At 43.0% G+C, this 14832-nt stretch overlaps 1 long non-coding RNA gene and 1 pseudogene across 4 annotated transcripts in view; one reads left to right on the forward strand and one right to left on the reverse strand.

The window, feature by feature from the left end:
• Positions 1-14832, reverse strand: part of LOC138989134 (uncharacterized) — a 283758-nt gene that overhangs the window by 51281 nt on the left and 217645 nt on the right. The window lies entirely within an intron of this gene.
• LOC102280024 (cytochrome b-c1 complex subunit 2, mitochondrial pseudogene) lies at positions 1076-2566 on the forward strand (annotated as a pseudogene).

A 14832-nucleotide genomic window follows, 5' to 3' on the forward strand; every position in this document is an offset into this window, starting at 1 on the left:
AAAGACAGGGAAGCCTGGCATGCTGCAGTCCATGGGACCGCAAAGAGTCGGACACAACTGAGAGACTGAACAACAACTCTGTGGCATGCACCTCAGTGAATTTCAAATGTTCACTCATAAGTATAAGAATATTTGTGAGCGCTTGATAAAAGTGAAGATTTCTAGGCCCTCCCCCTGGGAATCTGACTAGGTAGAAATGCCAGAAAGCTGCCAAAAGACTCAAGATCATTCTATGCAGCACAGTTATAGAAACCTTGACAACTATGACTTAAGAGTGGCGTGAAGGGGTTTTGTAAGCAGAAGGGTGCTTCCAATCTGAGGCAGAGGCCAAATAAAAGATTGATAGTAACTGTATTAAGAGAGTTAATTGTTTAAATCTTGGCTCCTTTGAAGACAGCCAAGTCTCTCTTGGCTTGGGAAGAGATTCAGTTTTCTGAAGAAGCCCTGGGGAAATCACAGGCTTCTCCGTTGAACTTGGCCTGAATCCCCTTTAGTCCAAGGAGCTGAGCTGAGCAGGGAGACAGGCAGCCCAAAAGCATAGACAGTTTTCATTGTGTGGGTCACTGACCACAGCTGCTGCAGCACTTTCAGAGACAGGAAAAGCAAGTGGGGAAGCAACTCCATAGGCAGCATGGTTGGTCAGCTCACCTTGCGTTATTGACTAGGGCCTCCAGGTTAAAAAGGGTGGCGGGCCTGGCACCTTTTGCAGAAGGAGGGCAACAGCAATCTGGCCACAACCCAAGGTGAGTGATGCCCATGGCCAATGTGGAGCAAGCAAAAACCAACTGCCTGTAGTTGAGTCAAAACTAATCAAAACTAAATATCAGATCACAAATGGGAACCAACTTTGTGGTCTGTGTGTGAGGACAGACTTATTTGTTCCCAGAATTCCTCTTGCTCAGTCCCTGGGGGAACAGGGAGGAGGTGGACAATCTCTCTATTTAAATCATATTATTTATGGCATTCTGTGCCTCGTTAATAACACTGTGCAGTGAGCTCTCCACTGTCATCACTAATGCTACTCAGGCTTATAGACATGTTTGTTAAGGGCATTTAAAAAATAAAACTGCCGCCACCATCTTGCTTTCCTCTAAGGCGGCAGTGACCGAGGCTCAGAACAATCTTGAGCAATGAAACTGTTAACCAGAGCCGGGTCCCTCTCGAGATTTTATTCCCTCAAAGTTGCTCCTAAAGTTAAAGCCACAGCAGCCCCTGCAGGAGTGCCTCCACATCCTCAGGACCTTGAGTTTACCAGGTTACCAAATGGTTTGGTGATTGCTTCTCTCGAAAACTATGCTCCTGCGTCAAGAATTGGTTTGTTCATTAAAGCAGGCAGCAGATATGAGAACTCCAACAATTTAGGAACTTCTCATTTGCTTCGTCTTGCATCCAGTTTGACTACAAAAGGAGCTTCATCTTTCAAGATAACCCGTGGAATTGAAGCAGTTGGTGGTAAATTAAGCGTGACGTCAACAAGGGAAAACATGGCCTATACTGTGGAATGCCTGCGGGATGATGTTGATATTCTAATGGAGTTCCTGCTCAATGTCACCACAGCGCCAGAATTTCGATGCTGGGAGGTAGCTGCCCTTCAGCCTCAGCTAAGGATTGACAAAGCTGTGGCTCTTCAGAATCCACAGGCTTACGTCATTGAAAATTTGCATGCTGCCGCTTACAGAAATGCCTTGACTAATTCCTTATATTGTCCTGATTACAGGATTGGAAAAGTGACACCAGTTGAGTTACATGACTATGTACAGAATCATTTTACAAGTGCAAGAATGGCTTTGATTGGACTTGGTATGAGTCATCCTGTCCTAAAGCAAGTTGCTGAACAGTTTCTGAACATAAGGGGTGGCCTTGGTTTATCTGGTGCAAAAGCCAAGTACCATGGAGGTGAAATTCGGGAACAGAATGGAGACAGTCTCGTCCATGCCGCTCTTGTAGCAGAGAGTGCAGCCATAGGAAGTGCAGAAGCAAACGCGTTCAGTGTTCTCCAGCACGTCCTCGGTGCTGGACCACACGTTAAGAGGGGCAGCAATGCCACCAGCTCTCTGTACCAGGCTGTTGCCAAGGGAGTTCACCAACCATTTGATGTTTCTGCTTTTAATGCTAGTTACTCAGACTCTGGACTCTCTGGGTTCTACACTATCTCATAAGCTGCATCTGCTGGAGACGTTATAAAGGCTGCTTATAACCAAGTAAAAACAATTGCTCAAGGAAACCTTTCTAATCCAGATGTCCAAGCTGCCAAGAACAAGCTGAAAGCTGGGTACCTGATGTCAGTGGAGTCTTCTGAGGGTTTCCTGGATGAAGTTGGGTCCCAGGCTCTAGCTGCTGGTTCATACACGCCGCCATCCACAGTCCTTCAGCAGATTGATGCAGTAGCTGACGCTGATGTCATAAATGCTGCAAAGAAGTTTGTTTCTGGCCGGAAGTCAATGGCAGCAAGTGGAAATTTGGGGCATACACCTTTCATTGATGAGTTGTAATACTGAATCCCATATTGCAGGAAAGAACTGAATGTTTTGTGAACCCAGAGCAGCAAATATATGAAAGTGAAAAGTCTCTAATGTAACATTTATCTTTTCTTCCAGTGAGAGGAAATATAAAGCATAAATATAGGTAATTGTTCCCAACTGACCTAAAGTCAATAAAGCATTCTATTTTAAAAAAAATAAAATAAAATAAAACTAGTAACTGCAGACTTAAAAAAGTATTCACAACTTAAAAGTTGAGAGTTATTATTTTATTCAGTGGGAATTTTTAGGACTCAGTGGGAATTTTTAGGACTTAAAACATAGGGGCAGCATCTCAAGTAACCCTGAGGGAACTGCTGCAAGGAGGAGTCAGGTTACAAAGAATTTTTGCAACAAAGGGCAAGTAGTCTGACATCAAAATACTATTGTTAATTAAAGAAAAGCAGATATCCCCCGTTAAGGAAGTTAGCTATTTTCTATATATGGGAAGATACAAGAGTCTGGGCTCAGGGAAATCATTTCTTTGATATGCACCTAAGCTGTCTGGGGCCAGTATCCTAAGTTTTCACATCCTGAGTTTCCTCTGGGCTCACCATAGGGAGTGGCTGCATCTGACAGCTTCTAGACTGCACGTATTCTTTCCTTTCTGAGTTCCCTCAGGGCTCACCAGCTCACCATTAGCCATCCTCAGTGGCTATAATTGCTGATGACTGTGACATTCTTTGTTTACTAATATGGCAGAAAATATTCCATTTCTCATAACCACTGTTGTGAAGCTACCAGTGTAAAGAATAAATAAATAAAACCAAGTGGAAAACACCAAAAGAGTTTGCAAACCATTTACCTAGAAGCAATCTTGTTTGTCCGGTTACATGCTTCATGAGCTAAACCTGTTTCATTAAAATCACTCTTTCTTGAACTTCTTCAGTGAAATGCATGTCAGTGGCCAGCCTCTCCCCCAGGGACCTGTCATGGCCCAGCACTTCCTTCAACCAGACCCACAGCAAACCCAGACCACTGTCCATCTAACTGAGGTGGGAGCCCTGCCACACCTCCAGTATGACCAGTAAAATGCTGATTTCTGATGCAAGTTGGAAAACATTCTGATAGGTTGACAGATGGAGGAGAGCTCATCTCACTTCTGAGGGGTACCTAGGCTCCCCAGCATGCCACCAGCTGGGGCTGGGCTGCTGGCTTTGCCCCATAGACTGTAATTTAACAGAGTTAGTCAAGAAAACCAGCAAGTTGTCAACTGGGCTTCATAGGTTTTGAAGCACTGAAATTGTTCTATTCCCCGGAAAGTGCAGTGTTCTACATGCATCCCTTCAGTCCAGCCCTCCCACAGGAGAAAGCACAAACAGGAAAAGGGGGACAAATATTTAGAGATGTTTCCCTTTAAGACGAACTTCATTGGAGTCCTACGTAATGAGCAAACAGCTGCTGAGGATGTACCATGTTTCAGATGCCAGAGTGGCAACGGCTTTACAGTGATGTGGGGGTTGGATATGCATGGTCCCTGTCTTTGTGCAACAAACATGCAATAAATAAATAAATACATAGTTATGGATGCTGATAAACTCTCTGCTCATAGAAAAGGGTATAATGCTGTAAGTCCTAAGACCAAACTAACTTCACCTGGGAGAAGGGTAGCTCTCCACGGAAGGTATCAGTTCAGTTCAGTTCAGTCACTCAGTCGTGTCTGACTCTTTGTGACCCCATGAATCACAGCACGCCAGGCCTCCCTGTCCATCACCAACTCCTGGAGTTCACTCAAACTCACATCCATCAGGTCAGTGATGCCATCCAGCCATCTCATCCTCTGTCGTCCCCTTCTCCTCCTACCCCCAATCCCTCCCAGCATCAGAGTCTTTTCCAATGAGTCAACTCTTCACATGAGGTGGCTAAAGTACTGGAGTTTCAGCTTTAGCATCAGTCCTTCCAAAGAAATCCCAGGGCTGATCTCCTTCAGAATGGACTGGTTGGATCTCTTTGCAGTCCAAGGGACTCTCAAGAGTCTTCTCCAACACCACAGTTCAAAAGCATCAATTCTTTGGTGCTCAGCCTTCTTCACAGTCCAACTCTCACATCCATACATGACCACAGGAAAAACCATAGCCTTGACTAGATGGACCTTTAATTAGGTTAAAATTGGTTGAGTAATAAACCATAGGAAGCGAGGTAAGGAGCATTCCAGGCCAAATGAGTGGCAGTAGAAAAGTCCTGGGAGGGAACAAGCTTGATACATTCAGGGAATTGAAACCAGACCAGCAGGGCTGGAACATAATGAGCGGGCAGGAGAGAGGCAGGGGCTTTTTGGGAGGATGGAAAAGGGCCAGACTGCCCAGGGCTTGTAGGACTTTGGGTTTCATTTGAGCCACAATGGGAGGCACTGCAGGATTTTAGGAAGAGGAATCATATAAGCTGAACTGCATTTTTAAAAGGCCACAGCCTGACTGTGCAGAGGAAGCAAGAAAAGAAGCAAGGAGACAAATACTGAAGGCAGGTAACTATGGCAAATGATGTGATAGGTCAGAAATGGACAGAGAGAGAGAGGTAGATATTTATAAATTAATGTAATTAAAATCAAAAGCTCCCAAGCCAGAAATCCTCTCCACAAAGGCAGTGGAGAAAGAAAACTTCCATTACTGAATGAGCATCAAACCAGAATGCTATGTGCAGCACAGGCCATCTGCACACATTACACGGCTGAGCAGATACGCCCTATTCCACACAAGAGAAACAGTGACTAGTCTCAGGTAAGAAGACGTGACAACTCCATTTGTCACATACAGCTAATCCTAGATTCACCCAGTAACTGGGGTGGCCATTTGTGTTTGCTAATTGGCGTTATCCCACCCCACCCCCTCAAAAAAGAATAAACTTCTCATATCTTTAAGGGGATAGATTTGCAAGCTGCCATGAGGTTGGGGGCTTCCCAGGTGGCGCAGAGGTAAAGAATCCACCTGCCAAGAGACAAAGTTTCGATCCCTGGGTCGGGAATATCCCTCGGAGAAGGAAATGGCCTCGTACTAAAGTATTCTTGCCTGGAGAATAACATGGACAGAGGAGCCTGGTGGGCGACAGTCCATGGGGTCGCAAAGAGTCAGACATGACTGAGCATGCACACACACACACACACCTCCAAGTCAGATGCCTACTCTCACACAGAGACTGGGAGACAGGGGTGCTATGTCCCTAGATGTTTATGTTTCAAAGAGATGGCTCCCAAGTCTCAGAGAAAAGCGTGACTTGTCATAAAGCTATGAAGAGAATATTTAGCTTTTAAAAGATTTATATATATTTCAAAGAGAGAAATTACAAGTTTTCTAAAGTAAATGCTGCAGGATAAGAGAGAAGGGAGGCCAGTCTCTTCCTTTATTCTCAAAGAGAGAATTAAACCCCGTATTTTTTAAGTTGGATTTGCCCTTAACAATAGTAGATAGATAAATTGATAGAATTAAGATTAGTGTAATTGGATTAGAGGTGAGGATTTAAGAAAAAAGAGAAGGCGCTAAGATGATGATCAGGAGTTTATGTCAACTTACTGAAAACAAAATGTTTCTCTGTTCTAAAAGTCATGGAATGCTCATGTGCAGCCTGAAGAAGCTGTCCCATTTGAATGTGGTGAAAATTATGTTAAGTGTACACAGGATCTCCAGGGAGCTGATTTCACTAAGTTGTCCCCCAATAACCTCAACAGCAAAACACAAGCATGTCTGGCTCAGCAATGACACAGGCAGTCAGCCCCCATATGGAGCAGGCCTGCAGTTGCAGAGATTTGGGTACACCTAGAGGCCTATCCCTGAAGCAGGCAAATGACTTGTTCTGGTTACAAAATAATTTTCTCTCAGTAACAGACCTACTCCTGCACCCTAGGCTCCTGCTAGGCTCTGTGATAAGAGTGCTAGAGGAGGACTGAAGGAGAAAGAACAGCTCTGCTCCCCTCTTGCTTTGCTTCTCAATCCTTTCAAATTGCTTCAGCAATGACCCTTCACCCTGTTCAGTCACTCAGTCATGTCCAACTCTTTGCAACCCCATGGACTGCAGCACACCAGGCTTCCATGTCCATCACCAACTCCCAGAGCTTGCTCAAACTCATGTCCATTGAGTCAGTGATGCCATCCAACCATCTCATCCTCTGTTGTTCCCTTCTCCTCCTGCCTTCAATCTTTCCCAGCAGCAGGGTCTTTCCCAATGAATCAGTTCTTCATATCTGATGCTGAAGTATTGGAGCTTCAGCATCAATCCTTACAATGAATATTGGAAGTCCTTCACCTTGTTAGGGACTGTTAATTCCCATCTCCAGCTTTTTTCCCCATCTTCCCAAACAGCCTCACTGTGCCCTGCAAGGTATCAGAAGCAACCCTTCCTCAGAGGTCTCAGTCCCAGGACATGGGGGCCCACTTGTTAGCATCTCAATTCTGACAACCCAACTCCTTCCCTTTGATTCCCCAGCCCCAGGGGTGGAGCTGCTGGCTTCAGTTATTATCTCTGTTCCCTCTCTTTGCTTTTCCAGCTATCCAACACTTAAATTTCCTACCTTAATTTTCCCCTGTAAAAATCCCAACCATGAGTTTTGTTTCCCTGACTGACACAGGATACAAGTGGAGAATCCTGCCAATCATAGAAGTGATGGCGTGTCCTTCACCCTGCCTTTAAAAGTTTGGTGGTGATGATCTCATCTTGGAAAAACGAGAGAACAGAATAGTGAATTGATTTTAAAATAAGAGGGATTTTCTAAATACTAAAATGTGAGTTTATTTCTACTGTTGCCTTATTTTGTATTTCTTTAGATGAATTTAAAAGCCATAATCCAAGGAAAATCAAGTTTGTTTCTAAGTCATCCAACTTGGGAAACATGAACCAGTGAGAGAGATTCCCAGGTCCCAGAGGCAGGGCTCCAGGAAAGTAGAACTTGGAGCCAGGGATGTTGGTATACTCAGAGGAAGCTCTGAATACCAAATCTATCCCTCGCCTCCCCATAGAAAAAGATAGCAACTCGGAAACAGACATCCCAAGGTTCAGCAGGAGTTGCCACCATCCCCTCCATCTCTAGCCACAAAGACAGAGAATCCCCTGTGTAGTACAGGGGTAACCAGAGTCAGGAGCTGTGTAAAAAGCCATAATACTCTTTTATGCCCAAATGGGGACTCTCTCAGTGAATCCATGTTCATTTGCTTGAATCATTTGGGTGATGGGAGCAGTTTAAGATAACATGCTCCTCTTTTTTAATAAACTTATTTTTTACTGAGTATAGTTGATTTACAATGTGTTAGTTTCAGGTTTACAGCAAAGTGATTCAGTTATATTTTTGCTGTTGTTATTTTGTTGCTATGTCTGACTCTTTTGTGACCCCATGGACTGTAGCTCATCAGGATCTTCTGTCCATTCGCCCAGTTCAGTTTTATATATATATATATAAAATATTTGGGCTTCCCAGGTGGTGCTAATGGTAAAGAACCTGCCTGCCAATGCAGGAGACATAAAGGATGTAGGTTCAGTCCCTGGGTCAGGAAGATCCCTTGGAGGAGGGCAGGGCAAGCCACTCCAGTATTCTTGCCTGGAGAATTCCAAGAACAGATGAGCCTAGTAGGCTACAGTCCATGGGGTTGCAAAGAGTCAGACACAACTGGAGCAACTTGGCATGCAGGCATATATAAAATTCAGTTATATATTCTTTCTCAGGTTCTTTTCCCATATAGGTTATTGCAAAATACTGGATATAGTTCCCTGTGCCATACAGTATAGAAAAAAAAATTTATGATTACCAAAGGAGAAAGGTAGGGGAAGGGATAAGTTAGGAATTTGGGAGAAACATAAATATATTCCTCTTTGAAAGAAAGTCTTACCTTTCCTTGAGTTCAGCCTCAGCTCTAATGACAGTAATTATAATAGTAACAGTACTGGTTAACATTTAGTGGCTGCATATTATGCTCTAAACACTTCAGAGATTAGCTCAGTTAAGCCTTACAATGCAATGAGGCAGCAACTCATTTCGCAGATGAGAAAAGTGAGGCATTGAGAGGTGACTTAGTACACAGCAAGGATGTAAGGTCTGGTCTACTGCTAGACTGGTCTACTGGTCTACTGTCTACCACCCAGACAAGGTGGACCTTGTCTGGGGATCTTTAGTTTTCCTGCCTCCAGCAAACAGCTTTCCTTCTGCCTGGGGATTTCTCTAGGTGCTGCTCCCCATGTGCCCTATGGAGTTTCTCTGTCTCCCCTAGAAGAATGAAGTCTTTGTGGCTAGAAATTGCATCTTGTTCACCATGGTCTCTCCTAAGCCTAGGACTATATCTGGCTCATAATAGACATTCAGTAAATATCTGATGAATGAATAAACTTTTATATAGTTACTCCTTACTTATCTCAGCATTTAAGCAATTTATTACTCCTCCATGTTATATAACTATGGTTAATACAAACTTCAAAAGAATTACTTAGGACTCTGTGAAACTCGATTTCTCTCTCCAAGAAGGGAAAATGCAGTACAGGGAGTTAAACAAGACTTAAAAATCACACGTAAGATATTATCTTCCATGTTGCATTTAGAGAATTTTCATGCCTTTAGCTTTCTTCCAGTTAGTTTCTCAGTAGGGATAGTGTGACCATATAATATCACGACTGTTCAAAAGGTAGACAATGTGAGAGACAGAGGAGCCACTTTCTTAACTCCTCAGAGTTGGTTATGGACCAAACAGAGCAATGCTGACTTGTAAAAAAATGAATAACGTGAGGGCTGTGAGTTAAGTTTTATTTGGGGCAAAATGAGGACTATAGCCTGGGAGACAGTACCTCAGATAGCTCTGAGAAACTGCTCCAAAAAGGCAAGGCAGGGAGGACAGTATGTATGTGGTTTTGATGAAGGAGCAGTATGCAGTCAATCACATTATTTTTTTGCAGAAGGTTTCTGCTAGTCATGAGGAGCAGTTATCACCATGAAAGATTTTAGTGCTTTTCTAGATATGAGGAGATATAAGAATTGGGCTCGTAAAATTGGCTCCTGAAAAAAATCTATCTGAAGACCTGTCCTGCTGGTTTTTCCCAGAGCATGGAGTGCTTCCTTTCTGCTCTCCACCCTGATCTTTCACGGAGTGTTGAAAACTAGCAGCTGCAGTAGCACATGATTTAAGCCTTATGGTGGTAGATGGCAACTGCCCATGGCAAGTGCCAACTTGTAGTTGCCTGGAGCAAGGTATGTGGCACTGTGGATACACCCAGAGCAGAGGGGGCTGCCTGCTTAGGCTGAACTCCTGACTCAATTCCTCCTACTATGTGCATGACCTCAGTTACTAAACTCTCTGGTCTTAGTTTCTCCAGCTCTACAATGGTGATGGACAGGGAGGCCTGGCGTGCTGCGATTCATGGGGTCGCAAAGAGTCGGACATGACTGAGTGACTGAACTGAACTGAACAATAATAGTACATATCTCATAAGCTGTTTATTACATGAGTTAACATATGTAAAGCAATTAGAACACAGTGTTTGGCACATAACTAGTGCTTATTCTTAGTTTTACCTAGAAGAGGTAATAGAATAGCTCATTAGTATCTAATACAAGTATCATTGTGGTACTTCATTGCTAGAGTAGATAGAAATATGTTTTGGAATTTAACCAACTTTTGAGTAATCTAGTAGTTGTGTGATCTCAGGCTGGCTTCTTTAGCTCTCTGAGCCTCTGTTTCTTCACCCATGAAATGTACTTTGACAATTGTTAGCTTGAAGCAAAAGCGAGAGTCCTAGAAATAAACATACAACCAACAAGCCTAGCTTTTAGGAAATGCTGAGTAAGCAGCAGCTATTTTTAGCAAAGATGAATTTCTCTGCAATCTTAGAAGAAGTGTGGAAAAAAAAAAAAAAGAAGTGTGGGCTCTGGAAAGTAAGATCAGGTCACTGGACAGAGTGAACTGCCAGGATGATAGAGCATAAGATATGGATTGGGCAGGACAGTCAGCACACAATGGGATGAAAGTCATGAAAAAGGAAGTGTGTGAATGGCAGGGCAGAAACCCTGAAAGCCTCAAGAGCACTAACAGTAAACCAGGGCTAAGGAGAAGGATCCTGCAAGGCAGACTGACAGGGAGACAGGAGGGGAAAAGGGACACATGGTCACAGCTGCAGGGGAGACAAGAAAGGGGAGAAGGAGGAAGGAGAGCTTGATGGTGGCTAATGGGGTGGTGAATTTAGGGAGGACAAGCCCTGGGGAGCAACCTGAGTTTTGCAGCAAGTAGGTCTCAGTGACCTTAAGGTGATCAGCTGACCTTAGTCAGCGTCCAGTCAGGACAGGATACAACATTTTCAGGGCTCAGTGCAAAATGAATATGCGAGCTGGCAAGGGTCAGGGAAGTCCATGTCCCCTTTCCAGGCCACAACCACAGTGGACCAGCTCCTCTGAGGAAGTGCAGTCTCTGTGGGGGACGCCCTAGGGATCTCCACTGAGGGTCACTAAGAGGTACCCCCGCAGATTCCCCCACCCAACTCCCCATGATGCCACCAGTGCCAGTGCGGGGGGGGGGGTGGTCAGCTGCTGCTGCCTTACCACCACACCCTCCAAGACACCAGGTGCCCCACCCCCCAGGGCTCTCCCTGTGCTCTTGCCCAGGTGACCACTAGGGGTGGAGGGCAACAGCAAACACATCCCCACTTCTCTCACCAAGCAACCTGGTGCTGCCTGGAGCTGCGAGTGACAGCACTTCCTGGGCAGGGACCTGGAGCCCCTGCTTCCAACCCCTCCTCAGGAGGTGGGACTTCAGGAGGCGACCCCACCCAAGTTGGTTTCAAGCCTGCCAAAACCATCATCCAATAACTCAAGCATCACTACTATCTCATTAGACTTCCGACAAGGCAAGCCTTCAAACACAAAGTTCCAAAGAACCTGAAGACAGCCACTGTGATCACCAAAGCCCCAGTGCAAGGAGCCCTGTGTGACCTGCCCCACTCCCACCCCTGAAGCCTGCCCGGGGTGCAGTGGAGAGGCGGCTGCAGAGCAAAGCAGTCCTCAAACCACCCACCTGGTTGAAACAACTTTGCTGGGAAGGAGAAGCCAGGTAGAGCAGTAGATAGAAGTAGGGTCAAAGAATTATTTTTGAATTTGTTTTGCTATTGTTGTTTTAATCCAAGAAAGATGAGAGTAAACTTAAAGGCTTCTATGCAAAAAAAAAAAAGCTTACAGAAGAAAAAGAAGGTGAAGGGAAACGGGAAAGTGATGACAACGGGGGAGGTTCCCAACTGTGTCCAGAAGGGAAGGGACCCAGAGCACAGGCAGGGGTCTCTTCAGTTACAGGCACAGGGACACCTGGTGTAAGTGGCAGTGCAGAAGGTCTTGAGAGCCAAGGGGAAGGGAGACAGTGCCTGAATCCATTTCTGATGAAGACAGTCAACCGTGACACACTGAAGTATTGGTAATCCAAAAGTGGTATTTGACAAAAACATCAGTGGAGAAAGTGGCCCTTGACATGACTAGCCAACATTCTGGCTGGAACCACAGTCCCATGGACATTCAGTCTAATTTAATGTGTCAGTTAAGAAATATTATGACCATGGCAGTAAATTTTATTTCTGTTGCCATTGCTGTTCTCAATGTTCTATTCATAAAAGCCGTTTCAATCTTTTTCCAATAATTTTCCCTGCAACTAACTCCACTGCCTGTCAACTTCTGAAATACAGTTTTTATTTTAATGGAGCATACACTTTTTCTGCTCCCTGATCTTAAATTGAACATTGTTCATTGCATCATTTAGAGGCAGGAAATTATAGTGGAGACTGGGTGCACGAGGAAATCAAATGTCAGCTCCTAAATGACCACAGTGTCATTTAAAGGTTACTTCTTGTCTTAATGGGATAACTGGGCCTTCTTATACAAGAGGCCAATCCCTAAACTCCTTCTGTCTGCTCCAACAAATAGCAAACTCTGAGAGTGAACAGCTCTCTTCTGATGCTCCACGTGCAATCCTAGGAGATACTCACTGATGCTGCTACTCAGGTATCCTGGAAAGAAAGGATACCTGGATGCTCACCATCCTCTTCTTCCTGAAAGTTTCTCTCCCTCTCCTACTGCCTTTCCTTTTTTCTCTCCTGTTCTCTCCCTTTGTCTTCCCTGTTTCTTATTTTCTGTCTCTCCCACTCTTTCTCTACTAGAAAACCTGAAATGTGTCACCGTTTTGAGCTGTTCCTTGGTTTGTCATCTGAGATGGCTTAAATTTTAAAAAAGAAAATCTTAAATGACTAGAAATAAAGGTAATTATTTGTATAATCAAGTAATTACTTAGTAGTAATAATACAAACATTTGTGAAAGCTACTTTCTTTACCTCAAACTCTGAAAATGTAACAGATTTTTGCATTTGGCAGTTTTTCCTTTTTTGAGTTTAGATCCTCCTTCCTTTGAAACGCATGTTGCATTTGTATGTCAGAGCTTGAGACAATTTTTTTGGATCATCTTGCAACAGATAACCCCAAAATCTATGAGAAAGTTGAGTTGTCTTTTATTGCCAGTCCTAAGATAGGTATCTACAACCTAAACAAACAAAATTCATTCAGCGTCCCTCTCTTCTAATTTAGTTAACTTTTCAGAGACAAAAAAAAAAAAAAAAAAGAACATGTTGCCACTCAGACTTTCATTTCTGAAAAATTGTCAGGTACTTTTATATATGCAATATTCTGCACACATGTTCAGGGTGTTCTTTTTCAGGTAATGGTTTGATTTGTTTAAGTAGGGAAGACAAAAGTGTGGGTAAACACAAAAATCAATATTTTTTCAAGACCTAAGAGTGATATTCACTGAACTGTATATTTATCTATACTTCTGCCTGCCCCACTTAAACAGAAAACCTGAAAAAATAATTACCTAAAAATGTTTGCACAGTGTTGCATATATTCATGGATGCACATAAACAGTATTGCATGTGTACATAAGTATACATAATATAATATTTTATGAGTATTAAGGTATGTACACAGACATGTATATTACATATATATGCATATATATATATGTACTTATGGTCTATATATAACAGAATATGGTTGTAGTTGGTTCTCCATAATAAAACTAAAAAAAAACCAAGTGCATTTAAAGGGGAAATTGAATTAAGTACTACTATTATATTGGAATCTCTTATAAGTTTATGTTGTGTTAACAGTGTGGGAAATACGTATGAACTTGAATTGTCTTGCCAGAAATCACACTGCTGTTTTAGAAAAGCCCACATAAAGCCTGAATTCTCCACACATATTTCACATAAGAAAGCAACGAATTTGCCAACTTGCATATTTTCTATGCATGCACTTAATTTCTTCCCAAGGGCCCAATTTACTAGTCATTTGGTCTCAACGTCAGGGAATGGACATGGAGAAGCAGAGCTGGAGCAAAACGAGGGCTGCACCTGAGCCAGGAAAATCCTCCTCAACAGATGGCACAGAACTCAAAGACAGAAAAATCCTCAATCAGCCTAGGGAGGTGAAAGTAAAAAAAGAGGCAATGTGGTCAAAAATAGCCTCATTCCTGAAAAGTAAGAAATCTTAAGACATTCCCCACTTATTCTTTCTCTCATTTTCCCAGATCTGCTCTATCAAAGCCTAAATAAACTTAACATTATAATTTGGTTTCCTCTTAAACTACCATTTTTGAAGCTAGGTGAATTTAAATTAACATCAGTTATCCATCCGAGACTGACTCTTATTCAAAGGAAGGGAAAGCAATCAGCAAAAGATTGGAACTGTGTTCTAGCTGAAGTTTCACCTCCAAGTAATTGCTCTGTTTCTAATAGCTACAGAAAAGCCTATTATCTTGATTATAGCTCTTAGTAAGTGAAAATATATTTACATTTCACAAATGTTAGGAGTTTCACAAGTCTTAAGTTTCAGGGAGTAATATCAAATTATCCATTTATTATTAATAATTAGCACTTTAAAATTTATTTGTATTTGCTTGCTACTAACAAATATTTTTCTTTAGTCATTACATATACAAGAAAAATATTAATGTACCTAAATATCTAAATCAGAGAAGGCAATGGCACCCCACTCCAGTACTCTTGCCTGGAAAATCCCATAGATGAAGGAGCCTGGTAGGCTGCAGTCCATGCGGTCGCCAAGAGTTGGACACAACTGAGAGACTTCACTTTGACTTTTCACTTTCATGCATTGGAGAAGGAAATGGCAACCCACTCCAGTGTTCTTACCTGGAGAATCCCAGGGACAGAGGAGCCTGGTAGGAGGCCGTCAATGGGGTTGCACAGAGTCGGACACGACTGAAGCAACTTAGCAGCAAATATCTAAATGCATAGTTGTCTCTATATTTTATTTAGAATTTATGACTCCAACATAGACTCACAAAAATATTCATAGATCCAC

Source organism: Bos mutus, chromosome 9 (assembly GCF_027580195.1).
Source record: "Bos mutus isolate GX-2022 chromosome 9, NWIPB_WYAK_1.1, whole genome shotgun sequence".
Taxonomy (NCBI): Eukaryota; Metazoa; Chordata; class Mammalia; order Artiodactyla; family Bovidae; genus Bos; species Bos mutus.